The following is a 22,375-nucleotide window of genomic DNA, read 5'->3' as shown; positions in this document are numbered from 1 at the left end:
GCCCTCGCTGAAATATTGCACGAAAACATGCATATCGTTTACATCCTATTACATTCTTCAGTCACGTATATATCAGCCTTAAAAATGTTACCATGTAACGTTCTTCGTACTGTTGCGAGAACTTGCTACTGGTGTAAATGGTTGAACGTGTTGGTTTCTAATTTACGATAACGAAAGACAGACATGGAAGACAAACACTTTCACCTCCATCTTTCGTTGTCTTAAATTGCTTCTGAAGTTCTACATTTATCGGTACCTTTCTTATTACCGTTTTCTTTTCGTTTTCTTATGTGAAGAAACGAATCTTTTAACCCTGTCGTCATTGGCTAACCCCATTTAAATCACAGCCAGAAGCTTTTCATTAGCGCATTAAAATGTATGTTCCTTTTGAATGCGATTTATTCGTGTTTATTTATCGATTTATTTATATATTTGAAAATACTGCGATCTTGCATTAGGTAATTGCAGCGGTGGAGAGGGAAAAAACAAGCCTTCTATACAAACAAATGAAGCATCAAGTGCACACCTTATGGTATGACACCAGCAATAATTTAACAGAGGGTTCAAGAAAGGCAAAGCTACTAAATTTGCTACGTGCACTTCATACACTTTTTTGTAACATGGCAGACAAAACCATAAAAACAACCTATTAAACTTCTAATGTAAATATCTCAAGTTTAAGTCAACAAATCGCTTCATCAATGTTTCAATTTTCGGTACTCTAGCAACGAACGAATATTAGAAACTACATAAGTGACAGTTATACCGTACAATTTTTAAAGCATGAAAGCTTCGCGTACTTGGTTTTGTAATACATTTTCTGTTAAATGGCCAATTTTTTCATTTGTTTATAAACTTCCTATGAAATCTCTTTTATCCACGCACCTCGAAGACACTTTGAAACTTTTTTTTAAATTCACGCAAAACGTAAATGACTAGTTAATGTTATTTTATGATTGACTGTTTTTCCATAAAGTATAAAATAGTTTAGCAAGATTTCAGTTGATGTGAAATTGCTGAGAAGTGAGCATGCAATCAGAATTGCTGCATACTGTACCTGTTTCGTGAGAGGTTTTACAGTTTTGCTAGATTTCAGTAGTAAGAGAAAATCACTCAATTTGTTAAAAAAATCTCGTGCTCGTGTCCGTTTATAATCAAAACTCGATTAAAAATATACAAAAATATACGTGGGAGAAGTCGGAAAGCTTTTTCGCCCAATGTTTGTGTTTTTTCTAGGAATTTAACGCGATAGCGTCAATAAAGAGCTCGTGTTGCAGAAACGCCGACGTAGGAGGCGTAATGCAAAAATCCTGATTGGTGACAGGCTCTTGACGTCCCGGCCACATGAACTCGTGCCAGGAATTTTGAACAACCCACAACGCTCACGCGAAACTTGACGTCACGCGCCTTTGCACATGTAATGAAAGTGACTAAAACATGGCATGTAATGCGAATGAAAGGTGGCGGCATCTCTCCAATGATCTCACTTTATTAAGTAAATAAGTTGCCTTGAGAAAAAACTAAAGAAGTTTAGGTGGGTGTCGAACCCACGACCAGCCAGACACGCTACTGACTAGGCCACGCAAGGCACGCTTGCACGCCGAATGAGAAGGCGATGCGAACCGGGCCCGATAACGCTGTTGCGTTCCACTTTCAGAGACGAAACTTAAGCGTGCTCCAAGTTTTTATCATGTTGCAGTGAAACATACTAAAATATTTAGCGCACAAAGTAGTGAGAAGAAGAACGGGACAGAAAAGAGTGCCGCTCACGTATATAAAATACAATTTTCATGTGGCAAGAAAAACATTGGCCAAACGGGCCGATGCCTCAATGACAGACTCCTTGAAGTCTACAGAGGGCGGAAACCTTCCAATCCACTGTAGGGAGTAGAAGTGCTGACCATTATTTGACGAGTTAAACATCTTGGGGAGGACCAAAGACAAATCGACCCGCGAGGTGCCGGAGGCCTTTCAAAACCTCTGTGAGGACAGAAACTCTATCAGTGTAGAATCCATGACCTCTGCCAAACAAGGAAAGGCAATTCCTTCAACAGCCAATGAAGGGCTCACACGAGCTTGGATGAGTGCGCCACTATCATTCACGGGGCTAGTGGTGGATGCGCGAGTCCGCGGCGAATCATTTGGTTTTTTTTTCTTCTTTACATTCTTGTCAGTAAACATAGCTGTGAGCGGCGCTCCTTTCTTTCCCACTCTTCTCTCTACTTTTTGTGCTATATACCTCGATATGTTAGACAACCAATTAGCCCAAATATCAACTTTACTACGTTGCAGTGAATTTGTATTTTTGTGCTATATATATTATCGTCAGACAAATCTTTTCGTGTCTTCGTGAAATTGCATTACCACATGTTAATACACACTATTCGATGGTTTCCAGACAATGTGCAACAAAATGACGAAGGAAGCACGAAGATATTACCTTCAACAAAATCCACACAGCTTACCAATGCACAGGTAAATATTGTCCGCTTTAATTTCTATTGAAACTGTATAAGAAAATGTGAATTTCAGGAGAATTGGCAAGTATCTTCAAACAAATGTACGACGTTTTGCAACATATCGACCCGAGTAAATCACTACTATAAACATTTTAAATAATATTCGATAATAAATAAGCAATGTATTTACTAAGTGATTGGCACTGAGAAACAGCCTATAAGCGTACTCTGAAAAATAAAAGACATGAAACATTGTTTAGCCCCCATGGACTTACTCGTATCGCATTCCACGCGGCAGTATGGGCTTGCAGTGCACCTCTGGTTAAATATATTGTATTTTAGTGCATTTATATCATATAAAAACCACTGAAAGAAAAGACGGCGTAGTACCGTTTTTTTTACCTTGAAAAAAAAACAAAAAAACTCAAGTTTCATTTTTGGTTTTGACAAAAGTTAGACTTTCGGTGCATATTTAGGACTTACTCCATTTTAACTGCATGGTTTATTGATCGTCATATTTCGTATATACCAGGGGAATAAGTCATGGCCGAAAAGCTACTCAGCACAAATAAAAGGCAACTTGAAAAAACAACACGGGTATATTTATTCTGACAATTTATCCGAGGGTCTCGACTTGTTTAAGGAATGACACAAAGTCAGGTACTGAAGACAGTGAGAAAGACATCTGTTGGTCGAGAAGAACATAACACCAGAACTAAAGTCGAGAAGGAAGAAGGTTCGAGGTACACCTAAGCTCGTCATGTGAGTTGTGAATGTGAAAGCATAAATGTCGTTCTTGTGCGCGCTCTCGGCATGTGGCCGCTCCGCGCTGACATCGACCGTGCAGCCGCTCCGGAGTCTGCCCAAGCGGGCTCTTGGAGGCCCCGCCGCAGCCAGCCGCTTCTTTCTTACCGGCGCGCGGCGGCGCCGGCCCTCAGCACCATGGAGTGGCGCCCCTTGAAACTGACGGGTGCCGGCCAATGGGAGTCTTGTTTCTAGAAACTATGACTCGCGCCAGCCAATGGCATCCTATCTATCAGGTTCCGCCTTCACTTCGCTACGTTTGGAAAGGTGAAGTTAATTAGCTGCCTTTTTGCGCGGTTTCAAAGCTGGGAGGCTTCAGATCGAGGCTTGACTTCGCTTTTTGAGGAAGGGGAATTTAGCTGTCGATTGTTGCGGTTTCAAAGCTGATAACGTCGACTTGCTCCATAGGACAGTTAACGTTTCCGCATTAAAAACGTGCCATGCAACCGATGATACTTATATTTTCCGTAACACACATTTAGGTATTTAAAAAAAAAACGTTCCTGCATATTAATTTTCAAGTCAGTAAAATACTGTTAAGTAAAGACAAACAGGTTGTTTGAGATAAATCCAAATTGACATTAAAAAAAACTAACGGTTCCTTAATGCGGGCTAGGCTGATAAGTTATACAGCAAGACGGAAACAAAATAGGGAATAATTTTCACAAGTTGAATAGTGAATTAAACGTTTTTTTATTAAGTTTCTAAGGAAAGAAAATAAACATATGGTTCCACTTGAAAACCAGCTGAACATCGTCTACAACCGATGAATCAGTCAAGTTTAGGGGGACTTAGAGCACGAGGGAGGCGCGGGTGTGCGCTAAACTTGCCAGTCGTTCAACAGGCTGAAGGCTGGCTCTGCCAAACCGCGGAGAATAGGATCATCATCTACAGTTTCGCACCGCTAGCCTCGGGTTTTCCGTTCCAATAAGCGGAAAAGGGCTTGAAGCATTTGCCGGTGCTTTTGTTTCCTGGACAAAATTTGAGTGCAACAAAAAGCGAGAGAACGCGAACGACCGCGGACTTATCATTTCATATTTCATAACCTATTGCAATTTCAGGGTGAACGTGCCACTGCAAAATCACCAAGAGTTCGCGGACGCATTCAAATGCAAATCGCCGAAGAAGATGATTCCACCTAAAAGATGCACACTGTGGTAACATAATTTGGTTGCAGTCTTCATAATTGGAAGAAGATTAAAGCAATATGTTATCTGATTAATTGGTAGAAGATTAAAAATAATTTATCTGATTATTGTCAAGAAGTTTGAAGTAATATGTCATCTGACTCTCAAGAATGTCCCCAATAAAGGTTCGTCGTCGTTAAATGGTTATCTCGGAAAATAATTATATTCATAACATTGGAATGTACGCATGGCGTTTCTGAAAATCTAAGCGAAACTAATTATGTTAACACAGTTACAGGTTTTAGTAGATAGTTCCTATGCCTCCGGTAACAAGAGCCGCAACCCCACCTGTTGTGTTCGCCGGTGCGGGGAAGATCATTGACGACAGTAGCCGGAGAAGTGCGAGGGAATATTTTTATTCCATGACTGAAACATAACAAAAAGCGACCGTGCTCGCGGGGCACGCTAACTTATTGCGTCTTATCACGAGAGGGAGATGGCCCTGAATGAAAGAGGAAGCAAGAAGGAAGGGGAAGAGGGGTCGCACACAAGGGCTTCAACGCGCGCGATATACAACATTCTCAAGTAGCACAAAATGGGCTACAAAAGAGGGGCCGAATAGGCCCCACGACGGTTTTGGAGGTCGGGCCCAAGTGGGGCCCACTTATTCAGCCCACCTGGGCTACCTCAAAGGACCCACAGGGAACTTAGTGGGCAGCCCACCTGGGGTCCCCTGGTGGGACCCTCTGTGATTCTACTTGGACAGCCCAAAGGGGGCGCAGGTGGGCAGCTCACATAGGCCCCCCTGTTGGGACTCACAGTGGGCCTACGGGGCAACACGCATCTGTTCCCCCCGGAAACCTAATTTTAATTGGGGTAACATTCCTTTTTGTGATATGGTGCGGGGTCTTGCACTGCATCCCAAGTTCAACATCATTTACTTTTCCCGTGTGAATACTGAAAATATTATTACCCTTTTGGTAGATTTATAAAACAACTTCAGCAAGACCATAAACAATTGGGCATATTAAGGGTACAAGATGGAACAAAAATTAAAGTAAAAAACATTGGTGGAGTTTTAAGAAATATGTTAGCATAACACTTGGGAAACACCACACATGTCCCCCTTTGGGAAACGCAAAAACTGACCCCTTCACTTTCTGTTTTGTCTTTTCCTTTTGCTTCCTATAACTTTTCCTCCTTCTTTTTAGCTCCATTCAGGGGTAATTGTTAGTGTTTCCCTAAGGTCATGCTAACGCGATCCCTAAGAATCCACCAATAGATTCTTTTTTTCTACTCTGGCTGTCAAAGTAAGTCGACGCCCTTGAATACGGTCATCCATATCACTCGTGGAAAGAGCCACATCCACACCACTCGTGGAAGTAACCACATTCATAAACGTCGAAGAGGGAACCGAATTCATTGCTTTAACTACGCACACACACCCATCACAGCCAAAGCCCCGCTACTACGAAAACCCAGAGCGAAGAACATCCGGCGACGGCGGAGCGGCAACTGAGCACGCTCGCAATCCACCTTGCCACGGCACCTCCTCCTCTCTGGCTCCGCGCCAGCTGTGCCACGCTTCTTTGACGAAGACGAAAACGCTCGTTTTGTCGAAAACCCGGCGGTGTTTTGGTGTGTGAGTTTGTCGGCGCCGGGAAGAGAGGGAGTGGGTGACGCGTGCTGGCGTGAACCCTTCAAACAAATGGGAGCGTCACACGCGTCACGCTCTTCCCCTCCTTCTCCCTCTCTTCTCGGCGTTGAGAAACTGACAGAGGCCGCCGTGCTTTCGTCAAAACGAGCGTTCAAAAAGCTAACGCATTAACATTAAAACTGTTCACGTTTCCATATAAAATCCTTTTGGAACGGTAATAGGGATTCATAGCCAGCTTGAACCAGCCACGACACTCCGGCGGGCCTGTTTGGAATTCCCCCCCAAATAAAATACTGTGTGTAAACAATTCCACGCCATCTAAAACGGCCTTCTCAACATACATGCTGAGTAGTAATTTGGTAATGAAGTTTTGCAAGCATAAACATTTTTTTCTTGTGCTTAAAGTTACCGTCCTCGGGGATTTAGTATCAAATTAAACCAATCTTCTATGTTGAATTCTCAGAACACGCAGTAAATATTCTCAATACCACTGGCAAGTGATATTTTCAAGCTTCACAGGTAATTCAAGTTGGGGGGCGTGAGAACGTTTTGCCCGTTGGAGCCCCCATCATTGTAAACTAATACCCTGCAGAACCGAGGTAGAACCCACAAAGGTTCTACATACTCAGCCCACCTCAGGCACGCCCACGCTCAGCCGTTGTGGAGCCACATCATTGACTTTGGTCCCCGAAGAACCAAAGTGGGACCCACGGGTGTTTTACATGGCCAGCCCAGCCCGGGCACGACCACGCTTAGCCGCTGTGGAGCTCACATCATTGCATGTGGCCACCGCAGAACCGAGGTGGGACTTACGGGAGAAGCTCACATCTGCGCTAACCCTGCCCCCGATTAGCCGAAGCGGGACCCACGGCCCGAATTGGGCGCGCCCTCATATAGCCGAGATGGGACCTGTAGTGGAAATTAGGTAACGCTGCAGATCCGATACCATTTATCTAATGGTTGCCGAGTTGGCACGACCCGAGGGCCGAGTTTACGGCACTCCAAGAGACTAGACAAGGGCACGCGAAAGACTGAACAAAGGCTTTTCGACGGGTGACTATTTTCCGAATCCAAAATGCAAGTCCTCCGCGTTGGAGTGTCGGAACGTTTCCCTCCGGCACTGTTCACCTTCATCAGCCAGGGAGAATGGCCCGGGTGTGACAACGTGACAATAATACGCCTTCGCAGCCGGTCTCAATACTGCCAGTGACGAGGTGCAAATTCGGAAGCGACTGTACAGCATAGGACTGCATGCCCCCCCCGTGCTGTCACCGCCCTGTGAGTCCGCTCCAAAAAGCCCCCCCCCCCCCCCCCCTTCCCCGGTTCGCGGCCGTCGCGGTGAAGTTGGACAGGCATTTTGTAGACCCTGCCGCAATCTACGAACGTCGCCACTTCCACCGTCGGATAGAACAACCAGCCGGGTCGGTCGACGACGTTTTTACGGCACTACGTAACCTAGTTAAGCTCTTCGGCTACAACAGTCCCAAGGTCGAGGTGAGGCTTGTTCGCGACAAGTTCGTCGTCAGGTTACGTGACGACAAACTGTCGGACCAGCTGTATCACAGCACTAGGCTCATTGCTGAAGGAGCACTATGTCAAGCTCATTTGCATAAAGACTCAGAAAAAGAGCGGCTTTCGCGCTAGCGCATTCAGTGTTGCTCACTGGGCACCCCCCGTTCCACTCCAATTTCATTCCGAGCGATTAGAGTTTCCAACAATTTCATTATTTTGAGCTCATCGGAATGGAAACATTGAGATTGGTCCCACTCCTGGAATGACCGACAACCCCTATTCCATTTCTCTAATTCCTAAACGTAAAAAAATGGGCACTGACAGCCATATTGTGTTACAGGAAAAGGGACAGCATAAAGCTGTTGCCGTTATCATATGCGGAGACGACTGCCAAACTATGGAAAACTTTGTCATCACACTCAATCTACTAAGCCGAAGGGTGGTGGCCGAAAGCGCTCCGTGGCACTTGGCGTCACTGAAGACATCGATCGCGCGACCAAGCGTAGAAGACTAGCAAATCGCCCAAGACGCAAAAAAAAAAAAAAAAAAACATCTTCTTTGCAAACGGACCGTATAACGTCGTTTGTTTGTCAGATAAGGCCTTAAAACTGTCGAGTTCGTCCGTGATGCAAGAGAAAGCTATCTCGCTTTCTGCTTTGAACACTTTCACGACAGCACCGCTAGTGCTTCGTCAGAAGCGACGCCGCGAACAGCAGCCCCAAATCTCCATGCGTTGCGGCAAGAACAGAAAACCGCTGACAAAGTGCAATCGGTATACGGCGCCAGCACAAGGGACTGTAGCACCATATTATGGGACCCGCCTTAAAACGCAAAATTCTACGTTTGGTGTTAAAGCTTCGCGATTTCTTAAGACATTCAGTCCAATTCTTTATTTTTGCACCACGCAAACGTTAGAAGAACGGCTGGAAAACAACAGGAAGTCGAACCAATCATCATACCGGCTCGGTTCGGGTTCAGTAGCTTTGCATGTTGTTCCGGTGCGGCTCTTGTTCACTGATGTTTTTGAAATAACGGTTCGCTTACCGCTTCTACCGTGCGCAACCCCTTTGAAAACATTTATTAAAAAAAGAAACTCCACAACTACCAGTAGTTAATAAGGAAGGGTGAGTTCAACACAGCGTCATCTGCATTAAAACATTAGGTAAGCAGAAGCCGTGCTGCGAAACAAGGATATCAAAACAAATATATGCTGAATTTTGTTTTCTGATCTTGATGAACTTTTAACGAAACCCACGTTTCATAAATTAAACGAAATTGCTATGCAAGCGCTTGGAAAGAGTACAACATTACAGCACTCATATGTGAGGTCATTCAGCCAGCACGCAGTGACGGTAGAATGCACCGTACTTTAGAACTAGCCACAAAAAGCAAATTAGTCGTTAGTTGTTTAGACAACAGCACCCGTATTCACCAGGCGCGAGTAGCGCCTGTTCAACCACCGACTAGCGACGTCGTCGACTAAAAAGATCACGTGGCGAGCGATAGTCGCCGCTAAGTGGGTGCTTGGTGTTCACCGGTCGTGCTTAGGGCCTAGTCGCCCCGCGCGACTAAGACGTCGACTAACAAATCTTAGTCATGGGGCAGGGCTAGTTTAGCCGGTGTTTAGCGGTTGACTAGCGGCTCAGCGCCATGGCCGAATCGTATCACCGCTGACCGCCAGCGCTAACGAAGCACTTACTCTGTCTCGGAACGATGGGGACACATATAGAAAAAAATTGGGGGAGCAAATAATGTGTAAATAGCCATGTTCAATGGCCAGAGATGCCGCTAAAGCGATCTCAGCAGGGCGCAGGACGGGGAGAAAAAACGCATTTACGAGCGCTTCCATATTTGTTTATGTCGCTGGTAATGAGGCTTCCGTATTTCTTCCTTGCGTCTCTTTTGATATTTCTTTGTAAAACTCTGTCTCGTGCAATTAGTCTCGCATTGCACCTTTTTTCTTTCGGATAGACGTTTAAATATTAGTTTTTATACGATAAAATACCCATTTACGCAGCGGCGTTTAAGTACGCGGGCGTGTGACCTATCTTTTTATGTCACTTCCGCTGCTTAGTTCTGACAAGATAGTCACCCGCTAGCTTCGCGCTCGTGAATACCGCAGAGCTAGTCGATCCTTAGTCGCTCATTTTTTCTCTTAGTTCGCGACTACTTAGTCGCGATACTAACTTTAAAACACCGATAGTTAGTCACGACTGGTGCATACGGCTGCAGGAGTTTAGTCTACCAGAGTGTGGTTACATTGCTGCTAACTGTCGACGAGAAATTTATCCAGTGCGGCATGACTAGCCGCACTATATATATATATATATATATATATATATATCCTTTCTCAGATTGGTTAGCACGGTATATTGCAAATTCGAAATACCTCAAGAGCTTCGCTCTAATTTTGCGTTACAGAAATTTTTAAACGTCTTTAATTTGTTCTGTCCTTTTTGTTTCAATCGCCTCCGAAAATGATATATATATATATATATATATATATATAGAGAGAGAGAGAGAGAGAGATATAGATATATATATATTGTGGTATTTTCGCTCACCGCTTGTCCGGAAAAAGGAAATGCAGTTCTCACATCTGGAAGCTCCACTCTGTCTGTGCTGCCGATGCCAGGAAACAGGACAGCAGGAGCAAGGCGGGAGAACGGGAAAGCATTAGAGTCAACACTTTGACGAAGTACCTGATTCATGTGAATCGTGTGCCTTGTCGCCACGCAATTCAACCAACTTCGTCTGACGTGCCACAGAGATCGATGGGTGCAGCAGACAGACCCGTACGCATGTAGATAGACACTTGGCATAAAAGTGCACCACGTTTTCATACGTCCGTCCCCGGCATTTATGAATGGTTATAGGAACCATGCGGATCTAATTCAAGCCCCGACCAGGGCGCCCCTAGCGACGAACGGGTCCTTTGCACCGGGGATCTTCTGCCAGTCGCTGCGTTGGTTGAGTGTTGTAGCGCGTTAGTGCTGTAATTTACGAGATATCTATTCCGCACCAAGCAACGTTACTAAAACACTCAGTTAGGAAACTCGCCGTCGAAACCTGGGCCGCTAGCGTCCACCGAGACCGAGCTAAATGCGACAACAGCGCCACTCTTTATTGTTTGTCTGTACTGTGGTCACCTTGAGCTTTTTGAAAGCCTGTTTTTGCGTAAAAACAAACGGAAAAGACTCTTTTTGTATGAAATTTATTTGAGTTTAGTAAAAGAAGAGGGGCGCGTTATGCTTTTAAAATCTTTACTTTGCACGGTTTTGCGGCACAATTAATATTGTTTTTATATAACCGTGCCTCAGCGGGGCTTTTAGGTAGCGCGTCCCGACCTAGGTGCATTTTAACTAAGGTAGTTCAACGCGGCTCGTCCGCCGGGGAGACGGGGTTGGCACCCCTGTAACCTCTTCCGCTCTATCTGTTCCTAAAGCCAAAATAGAAGTCACGTGCAGTTCCTCAAGTGGCCGCTGCGGGAGAAATGGTGGCGTTGTGTTCGTCATTAGCTCGGTGCTCGGAGACAGATTGGGGCCACTTTTTCAAAGCTGTCTCTATGGGAGCTTCCTAACCGAGTGTTTTAGCAACGTTGGCACCAAGAAAGCCAAAAAAATTTAATCTTGGTCCGCTGCAACAGTACGTACGAGGGCGCGCACGGCACAAAGTTCTACGGCTTCTCTTCGAAACCGTACGAGACGGAGTACCGCGCGACCTGGGTGCGACTTGCGCGTCGAGGCGGGTAAGTGGCATTTCATACCTTGCAGTTCACGTTTTGCTTTAATCTGCTGACGAATAATACAATTAACTTTTTTCTATTCTAGCGGCGATGGAACAGCATGCACACCTACGACAAACTCTAAAATATGCAGCAAATACTTCAGCGGAATCGAGAAGCGGAATGCGGTCGCCCACCCTTAGATGTTTCCATCAGCCTACAGGAAGATAGTAGTTGCAATCGTGGAACGGCGAGAAAACAATCGCCCAGTTACTGCCAAGCTTATCCAGAAAGTTACAAACGTACATAATTAGCGCAGTCCACTCAACGCCAACCAAGAAGGCTCTCACCTAATTACGCGAGGCTCGGAAGTTTTCTTGCGGGCGCGCTCGATTTCGTCTGCGGCGTGCGGCGCACCATGACATCATCCGTCGAAACGGACTTCCTTCACGTCGTACACGCGGCCAAATTCACGAAGTAGTTTTCCTTTCGTAATGCTGGCACCTCGTAATCACCACAGGAACACTATCCGTTCTGCTGCTCGTCGCCAGTGCTTCCCCCCGATGATTCTGCACCGGCTACCGAAGAAGTTTTGCGGATTCATGACGCGGGGACACTGTCCGCTGTGCTGTTGTCGCCACTACTTTCCGGTCATTCTGCGGCGGCGGCACCGGCTACCGAAGAAACTTTCCAAATTCATAACTGCCTTAAATCCCGTCGTAATCACGACGGGGACACGTCCGCTGTGCTCTTCGCCTCCATTGCTCCCTGGTGATTCTGCGCCGGCTACCGCTGGGTGCCGGTGAACAATAGGCGACCGCCGCGGCGCGGCCGGCGTGCTCGCTTCCTATAGCACATGTTTGCACAAAGGGGAGCTACCAACTCCTCAGGGTTTCCACCTCCTCCTCCTCTACCTCTCCTCCCCCTTCGTCCTCCTCCGCTTCCTCTCCCGTCTTCCTCCCCTCCTCTCTGCTCCTCCTCCCCTCATTTGCTTCTCCTCCACCTCCCCCTATTCTCTTCCTCCTTCCCTCATTTTTCTCCCTCTTTCGTTATCCTCATTTCCTACTCCTCCTTTCCTCCTCCTCTACGTTTCCTCCTACCCCTCCTCCTCCTCTCTCCCACGCCTCCACCCATCCTCCTCATCACCTCCTCTTTATCCTCCCCTCCTCTCCTCCTCCTCCTCCTCTTGTAAATTTTTCCCGCTATACTTAGCGGGATAATTTTCCCATAATGCAACGGGCGGGTACGCCCGCTTGTATTATTGCCATAATACAATGCGCGCGGTGACGCCGACGACGACGCTGACGGCGACGCCACTAAACCCGGTAACGGGCGCCTAAGAGCTGCGGCCTGAAACAGAACGGACGACTATTGGCGACTGCAGAAAAATCGACGCCGCTAGCGGCAACGACGCGTAGCGGCAACGTCTTACCCTCGCCCTACGTTCTTGAGTTGCAACGCGCTACAACTGTTTCTACAAAACGCACGCACAATTTTATTTTCTTAAAGCCGCGCCCAGGGCCCTGGGCGACTGGTGTCTCAGTCACCGGCGCCGCAGCGTCGTGCTCGTCGCGGCTTTGCCTCTTGGCGCCTGCAGATTTTTCCACCGCGGATCAAGCGCGCCGACAGTAATCAACCTTTTGTTTTATAGCGCAGCTCTTAAGCGCCCGTTTCCGGGTTTCGTGGCGTCGGCGTCACCGTCGGCGACGTCGTAACCGCGCTAAATTTAGCAGTAAAATCGACGTCATATGACCTTAACACCAATTCGATTCCCCGGTAAATTTAGCCGGAAAATTAAGTTTGTCCGCTAGATTTAGCGGGTAAGTTTAGTTTCTCCGCTAGATTTAGCCGGGAAATTCAGTTTCTCCGCAAAATGTAGTGGACAAATTCAGTTCCTCCGCTATATTTAGCGGGACACTGACGTCACATGACTCAACGCCAACTCACATTTCCCGCTAAATTTAGCGGAGAATTGTATTTGTGTTGAGATCACGTGACGTCAAGTTTCCCGCTAAATCTAACGCAGAAACTGAATATGTTCATGGATGACGTGACACCAAGTCATGCGCCGTCATTTTCCTTGCTAAATTAAGTGGGGAGACTGAATTGTTGTTGAGGTCACGTGGTGTCCATTTTTCAGCTAAATTGAGCGGGGAAGTTGTGAGAGGAGGGGAGGGAATGGAGGAGGAGGGAAGGGTACAAAGGAGGAGGATGGGAGGGGACGCAGGAGGAGGAGGGGAGGGTACGAGGAGGAGGAAAGGAGGAGGGGAGAGGGGGAGGAGGAAATGATGGGAGGGAGAAGTTGAGGGGAGGGTAAAGGAGGAGGAGAAAAAACATACCCTCTCCTCCGTACCCTCCCCTCCTCCTCCTCAAGAGCTGCGCTCTAAATGCGCATTACGGAGATTACCACAGGTCTTGGTTTTCCTACATCTGTTTTGTTGGCTTGGAGGCCCTCTGCCTCTTTCAACAAGGTGTCCGCTACATTTGTTGAAAAAGGCAAAAGGCCTCCAAGCCAATGAAGCAGATGTAGAAAAAACAAGACCTGTGGTAATCCCGTACCTCCACAAGAGTTCACACAATTTAAAAAACGTAGCAAGTCAATATGGGGTCCGAGTGGTTTTTTCAGCCCCGCAAAAAATGAGCAAAATTTGTTCTAGAGTCAACTCGCTAGTCGAAGGTGCCACAAGACACAAGTGCACTAAAAAACATGCCAAACCTTTTGTTCAGTGCACTTCAGGCGTGGTGTATAACATAGCACTCTCGTGTGGCAAGGTCTACGTAGGTCAAACTGGCAGATGTCTTAATGACAGACTACACGAACATGATTATTCTCTGAGAGCCACTGTGGGAGGACATCTCGCAACAAATTACGAAGAGTGCAATTGTAATCCGCTATTCGGGGAAACAAGAATCCTTGAGGGGCACAAAGATAAATTGACCCGCGAGGTTGTGGAAGCCTACCACATCATATCCGCCGCTAATAAGCGGATAAGCGTTGAATCGGTAGCCTTAAAGGAAATATACTTTTTAGCACGGAGCATGAAGCACGGAGCATGAAGCACGGAGCATGAAGCACGGGGCATGAAGAACCCGCGAGAGTCACGGTTGCCGCGAGACATCAGGCACGATGACAAAGCGACAGCGACGACGGATGAGGTGTTCGTCTTCCTCTCTGACAATGGTGACCCCGCACGAGCCAAGACTGATGCAAATACACCCTGCACCATGGCAACGTAACGGCCAACAACGGATTTGGTGTTTAAACAAAGAACTAGTGTCTCAAGCACGTGCCCGCGAGGGAACACCCCACTATGTGATTTATATTTCTGTTTCGTTTTCTTTTTTTTTTGTCATCTTTATGGGGATCTTGACGATGTTCTTCCTTCACTTCATCTCTGTAAATATAGTTGTGAGTAGCGCTCTTTCCTGTCTCTTCTCTCTTCTCCATACGTGTGCGTTAATACCGTCCAAATGTTTAATTACCAACTAGCCCAGTTATCAACCCTTTTACAGAGATTTGTAAACATCTCACTTTTAGAGCGCAGCTCTTAGGCGCCCCTTTCCGGCTCGAGCGGCGTCGCCGTCGCCGTCGGCGTAACCGTGAGGTCACGTGACCTCGGGGAGGGGTAGCGGGTCGCGTGACCTGGGGGCCACGTGACCTCGGGGCCACGTGACCTCGAGGGGGGTCACGTGACCCCCCAAGACGATGGGAGGAGGTTGAAGTATGAGGGGAGGAGAAGAAGAGGGAGAAGGGGGAGGGGTATACCCTCCCCCCAGTACCCTTTTATCCACCTCCTCGAGAGCGGCGCTCTAATTCGGCGTCACAGGCCGTTGTAAACGGTTTTCACTTTTTATAAGTTTATGTTCGCTTCGTCCATCCTTGAGGAATATTGCTTAACAGCAAGAAAAGACAGTACACAGACGCACGAGCAAAGAATAGCTCTTTAGCCTCTTGGCATTGTCAAGCGGGTTTCACATGCAGCGATTTTGGCCCTAAAGCGGCGCGATTTCTGCCGTCGCGGCGCTTGTGCCGCAGAATTGCTGGTGCTGGCCAGAGCGCCGCGACGGCAGAAATCGCGCCGCTCTAGGGCCAAAACCGCTGCATGTGAACTAGGCTTCAGATTTACTCCGTTTTCACGTTGCGATGTACCGCGATGGACGGTAACTGGTCAACACGAGCGAATCCATAGATCGTAGCTTGTCTCGCGACTTCGTGCTCCCCGCGGCGCTCCGCCCGACAGGGAGGACACGTGACACCCTCCACGCTATGAATTGGCTGCGGTGGCTCGTAGCGTTGTTTGCGGTTTATTGTAACGTGAAACAAAGTGTTGAAGTGTACGCCTCCAGGCTGACTTGCCGACGCCAATTCACGCCCAGCATGAGCGTGAAATATACTCATTTGTTTCATTATTATGAAGCTGTCTCCATTTCGTCGCACCCGTTTGTTTAGTCGAAAGTGAGCCACTGACGCCACCGTCTCGAATATTTCTTTACTTCGCGCCGACAACCGCAAGAAGGCTCGGCTCACGTTTTATTACGCTGAACCGTTTCCAATGAACCGGTAACCGCCCGATAGGATTACGGCTCCGTTCCGGCTCATATTCAATATAAAATGTTTGATTTGGCGTTCAGATTTCTACCGGTTTTGTTAAAAATAACCATTTTGCTTTGTTTAACTGTTTGGGCTCGGTTCGACATCGTGATTAAAAGCTTCCTGTTAATCGTGTACGATTAAAACACCCACTCTGCCGCTTCTGCGGCGCAAGGAAAGACACCTCGTCGGTCTACAACTATTCGGTTTTGGTTGCTTCACAGAGGGCGCGCCATTTTCATCCTCGAGGGAGCATAAACCAGTGAGACAATCAAGCCGTCACTCGAAAAATGGTGAAGAATCAGTCTATTGGGTTTTGCATACTAAAGAATCAAAAACAGCGCGAACGAGACAAAGGACAAGAGGAGACGTAGACTGACAGAGTGCTGACTCTCAACTGAACTTTATTGGTAAACAACACATAAAAATCGCCGTGAATAAATAAGACGGAACCCTCATCCCCTTGTCAAAGTGCATGTCAGGGTGAAAAGAACTTCGTAATTTTTATTCACAGCGATATTTATGTCTTGCTTTCCAATAAAGTTCAGTTGAGAGTCAGCGCTCTGTCTGTCTACCTCTCCACTTGTCATTCATCTCGTTCGGTCTGTTTTTTTTAATTCTTCAATAAGCCGTCAGTCACTTCCAGTTTCAATGCTGCTGTTTGAAGAGCCACTTACCATGCGCTAACGAATTCCGCCACTGGCCCGTAAGCCCTAAATGAAAATCGACACAGCTCGCATAAGAACCGAGCTCACTCCACTCTCACTAGATTCCTGGAAAAAAGGTATCTAATTCAAATCCCATGGAGATCCTCCCAGCGCTGCCGCCATTCCATTCCCATTCCATTTCGGGGTTGTGAAAGTGCGGAACGGTATCGGAATCATTCGAAGCTCTGGAATTGCAGTTCCGCAACACATTCGACGTGAGAGCACCCCAAGAAACCTGAACATCAATGCGGCGAAACAGAAGACGGTAACGAGTTCTTGTCACGACGTCGCGGAAAGCTGGAGCAGCCTGACGGTTCGTTTTACGAATGTCCCGTCCGGAACAAAAACAGCACGAGCTTTTGGTGGGTCAGTTCAAAAACAACAATTTTTTAGGTATTTCTATGAAAATTTTTTTGTATAGTTTGGTGTAAGTCTAATTATTAGTAGTAATTCGTATTAGTGCAATAGACTTATTGATGTCATAAATTTCTTGTGGTCTACTATGACCCCTGAAGGAAACGAAAACGCGCAAGATACAAATTTACACTAAAACATCATTCGTAGCCGGCTCTCTGTCCTTTCCTGTACTTTCTTTCGTCGTGTTCAAGTTTAGTTCTAAAGTTCAAGCTGACCTACAGGGTCCGGCCGTAAAACTTTCACATTTGGCACGCCTAGCAGAAATCGAATTTCAAACATACATACCTGAAGTTGGGCGCACGAACGTCGTTTATTCCAAAGTTGTTTTGCCTATTTTTTCAGACGTCAACTCGGGAGTAGCGAATTATTAGACAGATAACAAAAATGATACACGTGCATTTCCTATGGCCTATACCCGCCCGTCCGCCGTCTGCTATCTGGTTCGCGACGCCGCTCCCAGGTAGCGCACTGAACGCAAAAACGCAGGAAACGCCGCACGAAAGGCTGGTGTCGGGCGAGATAATCGCGATAAAAAGTGATTTGAATGAAATATATGAACGATTCTTGAGATAACCAGTTTTAAGTCAAGATTTGGCAGATGGTCGTGCAAGCAAGAAGACACCATGATGCGACGAGATCATTTATTTACAGCCTGGAATAGCAAGTGGTGCTGCTACTGTTGCAGACAAGTTCGTTTTGAGTTATCATTTCATTCTGATTTTTACAGGGCCGCTGTAACACATAAAGTAATTTTTTTCATACAGCTTGGGTATAATTAACACACATGTCGCAAGACATATTTGTAAAAAAAAAAAAGAAATCATATTAATTGGACCAATATTTACGGCGCTGGGGTCATTTCGGTGGGCCGGTGATAAAATGGCTTGTATTTGATAGAGATAGTCGTCTTTTTGCTGGTTTCCCATTGGTACCTCTATCAGCATCTTCTACTTTGATCACCGCGTGCGGCAAGCAGCACGAGAGAAAGTAAGAGGGAAACTACTAATAGTTTATATTCCGTCAGGAAGTGGAAGTTGTGCGTTCATTCAATTGTTTATTCTTGAAAAATACATCTCCTGATACGCCTCTTCTGTCACGGCGATGTGAAATGATGTTGATGCTGCGGCGGCCCCTTAAACGACTAGGGTTCGGCCGATTCGATGTGCCCGCCGTTTACAGACACGTGAAGTCGAAGTCGAGCTTCGTACGCCAGGAAAGCCCTTTCGCGCATCCCATCGTCGATCTCAAGGAACGCGCCCAAAATGCTGAGGATCCTCTTCTTGTAGACAAGTCCTTTTATAAATCCCCATACGAAAAAGTCGCACATATTTCAGTCGGGGGATCGTGGAGGCCAGTTCATATAATCTGATCCCCGACCCATCCACCACCGTGGGAACGTGTTATTGAGCCATGCCCTCACAGTCTTTGCGTAATGGGGAGCCGCCCCATCCTGCATGAATATGCAGATTTGTTTTCTCAGGTGGTACCTATCAAGCTCAGGAAGCATTTCAGTTTTCAGCATGTACAAGTAGGCATCTGCGTTAACGGTGCCATCGAAAAAAAGGGGCCAACTATGCCTTCACGCCAAATCCCACTCCACACTGTCACCTTCGGTGAATGAAGATGCCGTTCGTCCACGGCATGAGGGTTACCGCGAGCCCATATCCTGCTGTTCTGGCGGTTAACACGTCCATCTAGGTAAAAGTTTGCTTCGTCACTAAATAAAAGAATTTGCAGGTTCTCCGGGTTGCTGTTAATTCGCAACAACTCCGTCTTGCAAACTCTAAACGTCGGACGTTGTCGCCGTTGTGCAGGGCTTGGACAGCTTGCACCTTGTACGGGCGCAAATTATTTTTCCACAGAACCTGTCGTACGCTTTTTTTCGAAATTCCAAACAACCAGGCTGCTCGTCTTGATGACAATTGCGGGTCGCTCTCGAAGACAGCAAGCACCGCTTCAATGAGCTCCTCATTTTCAGCATATTGCGGAGAAGACGCCGTGTAACCGAGCTTTTGGTTACACGTCAAAAGATCCCCAGGTGGTCGAAATTAATCCTCAGTCCTCCGCTGGGGCGTGCCAGATGCCCGCCGTTGGTTTGGCACGTAAAACCCCCAAATTTGATTTTTTTTTTCATTTTCAGCAGCCTCTCACGTTCACTGACTGGATTCTTCTTTTTAAAGTCTTCTCCACTCACACAACGATCCGCCCAAGTCAAAAAAGTCGGGCGTGAAGGCGGGCGTTTATGAAATGCAGTGCGAAACGTTCGTTGTGCTTTAGCCACCGAGTTCCGCTCCACGTACCACTTGACAGCCTGGGCACACTCACGTGCCGAGTATTGCGGCATCGCAGGGCGGCGCACAAAATATTTTGATAATAACTGCAGAAGATAGTGCCACAAAAACAATAAATAGGAACAATCAAGACGCCTCAGCAGCGGCACTTTTGGTTCCAAGGTTGAGCTTTCACCGGGAACGGACCCGTCAACAGATAAGCAGACGAAAAAGGAAGACACACGTTCGTCTCCTTTAGAACATATTTTTATTAAACGAGGGCGTCCGCCAGTTTCTAAATTCCAAGTAAAAGGGCATAATCGTTCACATATTTTGGTAAAATCCCTTTTTATCGCGATTATCTCGCCCGACACCACCCTTTCGTGCGGCGTTTCCCGGGTGTTTGCGTTCAGTGCGCCACCTGGGAGCGGCGTTGCGAATCAGATAGCAGACGGCGAACGGGCTGGTATAGGCCATAGGAAATGCACGTCTGCCATTTTTCTTATCTTTCTAATAATTCGCTACTCCAGAGTTGACTTCTGGAAAAAATAGGCCAAAAACTTTGGAATAAACAACGTTCGTGTGCCCAATTTCAGGTATGTACGTTTGAAATTCGATTTTGCTAGACGTGCCAAATGTGAAAGTTTTTGCGGCCGCACCCTGCATTAACAAGTATGTAACAACAAGCTCAACTCCTAGCATTTACATGTTGATTACGCCCCAAACTAACTCAGAACGGCTCCAAATATTTTGTGTCTGGAAAAGCGAAATATTTATCACGCAATTTTTGTTTGAACTTTAACTTAAAACGAAATTAAAACTTTGCCTGCGGCGGACTTGCTTGCTCTCGCGTCGTAAAAGGCATTGTGTTTCTCCTACAAACTGCAACAGTATCCGCGTGGCAGGCCGCTGTGCAAGGGCGAGTATGTTGTCTGCTCTCGTCTGCAGTCTGTTACATCCGACAGTGCCTGTCGAAACAACTTTTGAGATAAGAAGGATTGCTCAGAGGACTGATATTTTTCTGTATGGATTTGGTCCTACTTTTCTCAACGTGTGCGAATAAATATGTAGGAAGAAAACTAGAATAACTGGGGTGTTCAAACTGTCTTAATTTTAGGAATAATCCGCCTTTCCCAATTAGCAATGTACATAAAATCTCTTGTTAATACGGACCCCTTTGTTATGAATACCCCGCTATATAGTCAACATTTTAAGAGACGAAAACTGGGTAAATGCTTGAATTTTTTTTTCGCTATGACGAATAACTCACGTTATGGACACTAAAAAAAAAGTGTCCATATTACCGAGACATCCCTGTATCTAATTCGACTTGGGACAAATTCACATCACAACTCATAGCACTATTTCACGATTTTGACGCCTCAAACTTTGGACTTCAGAGCTGGATGCAAACATTACCTCCTTGATGATGACCGGTGCAAACAAACAACAAAATGTTCCGACACACAGAGCAAATATTTATAAAATTGGTGTCCGCGTCGTGGTTGAATGACCTAAACGCATTTTCCGACAGCAAATGCTGTGCAACCGACTGAAAATGTTTTGACACGAGGTTTAGATCCTTTGGTTCTATAAAACACAAAAAAACAAACCGTGAAAAGCAACGGTGACTCATTCTCTATTTAGCTCAACCAATCAAACGGTACGCGCGTCTTGATAACCGATTTGTACTTTGAGAGGTTTTCTAGTAAACTAAAAAGGTTATAAAAACTGCAGTAGAGTGCACCCAATTTGTTGCCGGAAAATGTGTGTCATGAAAACACGACCCACTGTCTGCAACTTAGTTTTGTGAGCCTGGCTTGTGCACAATGGCGGAATCCTATTCTTCAAGTGTAAGTACCCAGCGTGCTAGTCGTCCTACCGAATTCTCCAGCCGACGAAGTCAGGACAAGGCGACATTATCAGACTGGATCACAAAGCGCGCCATTAATATACATATTGAATTTCCGGAGTGCGAGTGTTGTGGCTAAGCACTCAAGCTCGAGAACGCTATAATTCCGTTGAGCAGCTGCCAATGTATGTCTAGCGAATCCTACGGGCCGTAAGACACCATCAAAATCTCGCATCAGCACATCACCTAAACCGTAGCCGCTTAGATTGGTTTGCAATACAAACGGACGGTTGAGGTCTGGGAGCTTCGAAGATGCTGTTTCGAAAATAGCTCTGGACAGTTGGAGGGAAGCATTTTGCTGTCACTCCGTCCAACTCTACTTGACGCCTTTGTGCAGCAGTTCTTTTACAGACCGCATTACTTCTGCACAGTGTGGTGTGAATTGGCTGTAAATGTCCTCCACCACATGATGCAAACTTTTTGCATCATGTCGGAGAAAAAATTCCGTCATGGCCTTCAGCTTGCCCTCGTTAGGGCGAGCTGCTCCATCGTCGATTATAAAGCTAATCGAGTTAACCCTAGACGTTGTCAATAGACCGATCTCCCTAACTTTAATTCACATGAGGCAGACGGCAATGCACGAGAGGTGTCGGGCCGTCTCGTGCTTTACATGCACAGAGCTCCAGCGAGGTTGTCGCGCGTGCTGAAAGACTAAAGTTACCTCCATGCATCGCGGCACCGGTGGCGTAATCAAACTACTGGCTGGTGAGATCGGTCTTTTTCATTTTGCCTGGATCAACAGTCAAACCAGGGGGGCTATGCTCGACGAATGTTTCGTTTCTCCTAAAAAGAAACGGAAGATACGGAAGTGACGATATCACGTCTGACTCGTTAGTGGCTCAAATGACAAAAGTTCCCTGTTTCATCACTTGAGCCTGTAGCCAATCTGACGAGACATCGTTACTTCCGTCTCTTTTTAGGAGAAACAAAACATTTGTCGAGCATAGCCTTCCAGCATTCTGAATGCGCTCTAGAATTGTCCGAAGGTACTCAAGACGCTCTCCAAACGAATGTGAGAAGACGGTACTAAGGTAGCTAATTGGGCGAGTTAGTAAAAGTTATACATAATAAGAACAGCTCTAACGACAAAGACGAAGTTAAGAAACATACACATGAGAGACATACATGACAGGACGAAGGTGGTGTGCATGTTTCCACACTTCGTTCTCGTCGTTTGAGCTAGTTTCATTATGTA

The 22,375-nt window shown here is 46.4% G+C and overlaps 1 pseudogene; it reads left to right on the top strand.

The window, feature by feature from the left end:
- The window catches only part of LOC115332165, a 128,028-nt pseudogene extending 123,604 nt beyond the window's left edge, over positions 1–4,424 (top strand).
- Positions 4,425–22,375: the final 17,951 nt, after the last annotated feature.

Source organism: Ixodes scapularis, unplaced genomic scaffold (genome assembly GCF_016920785.2).
Source record: "Ixodes scapularis isolate PalLabHiFi unplaced genomic scaffold, ASM1692078v2 PGA_scaffold13__105_contigs__length_92229423, whole genome shotgun sequence".
NCBI lineage: Eukaryota > Metazoa > Arthropoda > Arachnida > Ixodida > Ixodidae > Ixodes > Ixodes scapularis.
The sequence above is the reverse complement of the archived record's forward strand: the minus strand, read 5'-3'. Positions and strand labels throughout refer to the sequence as shown.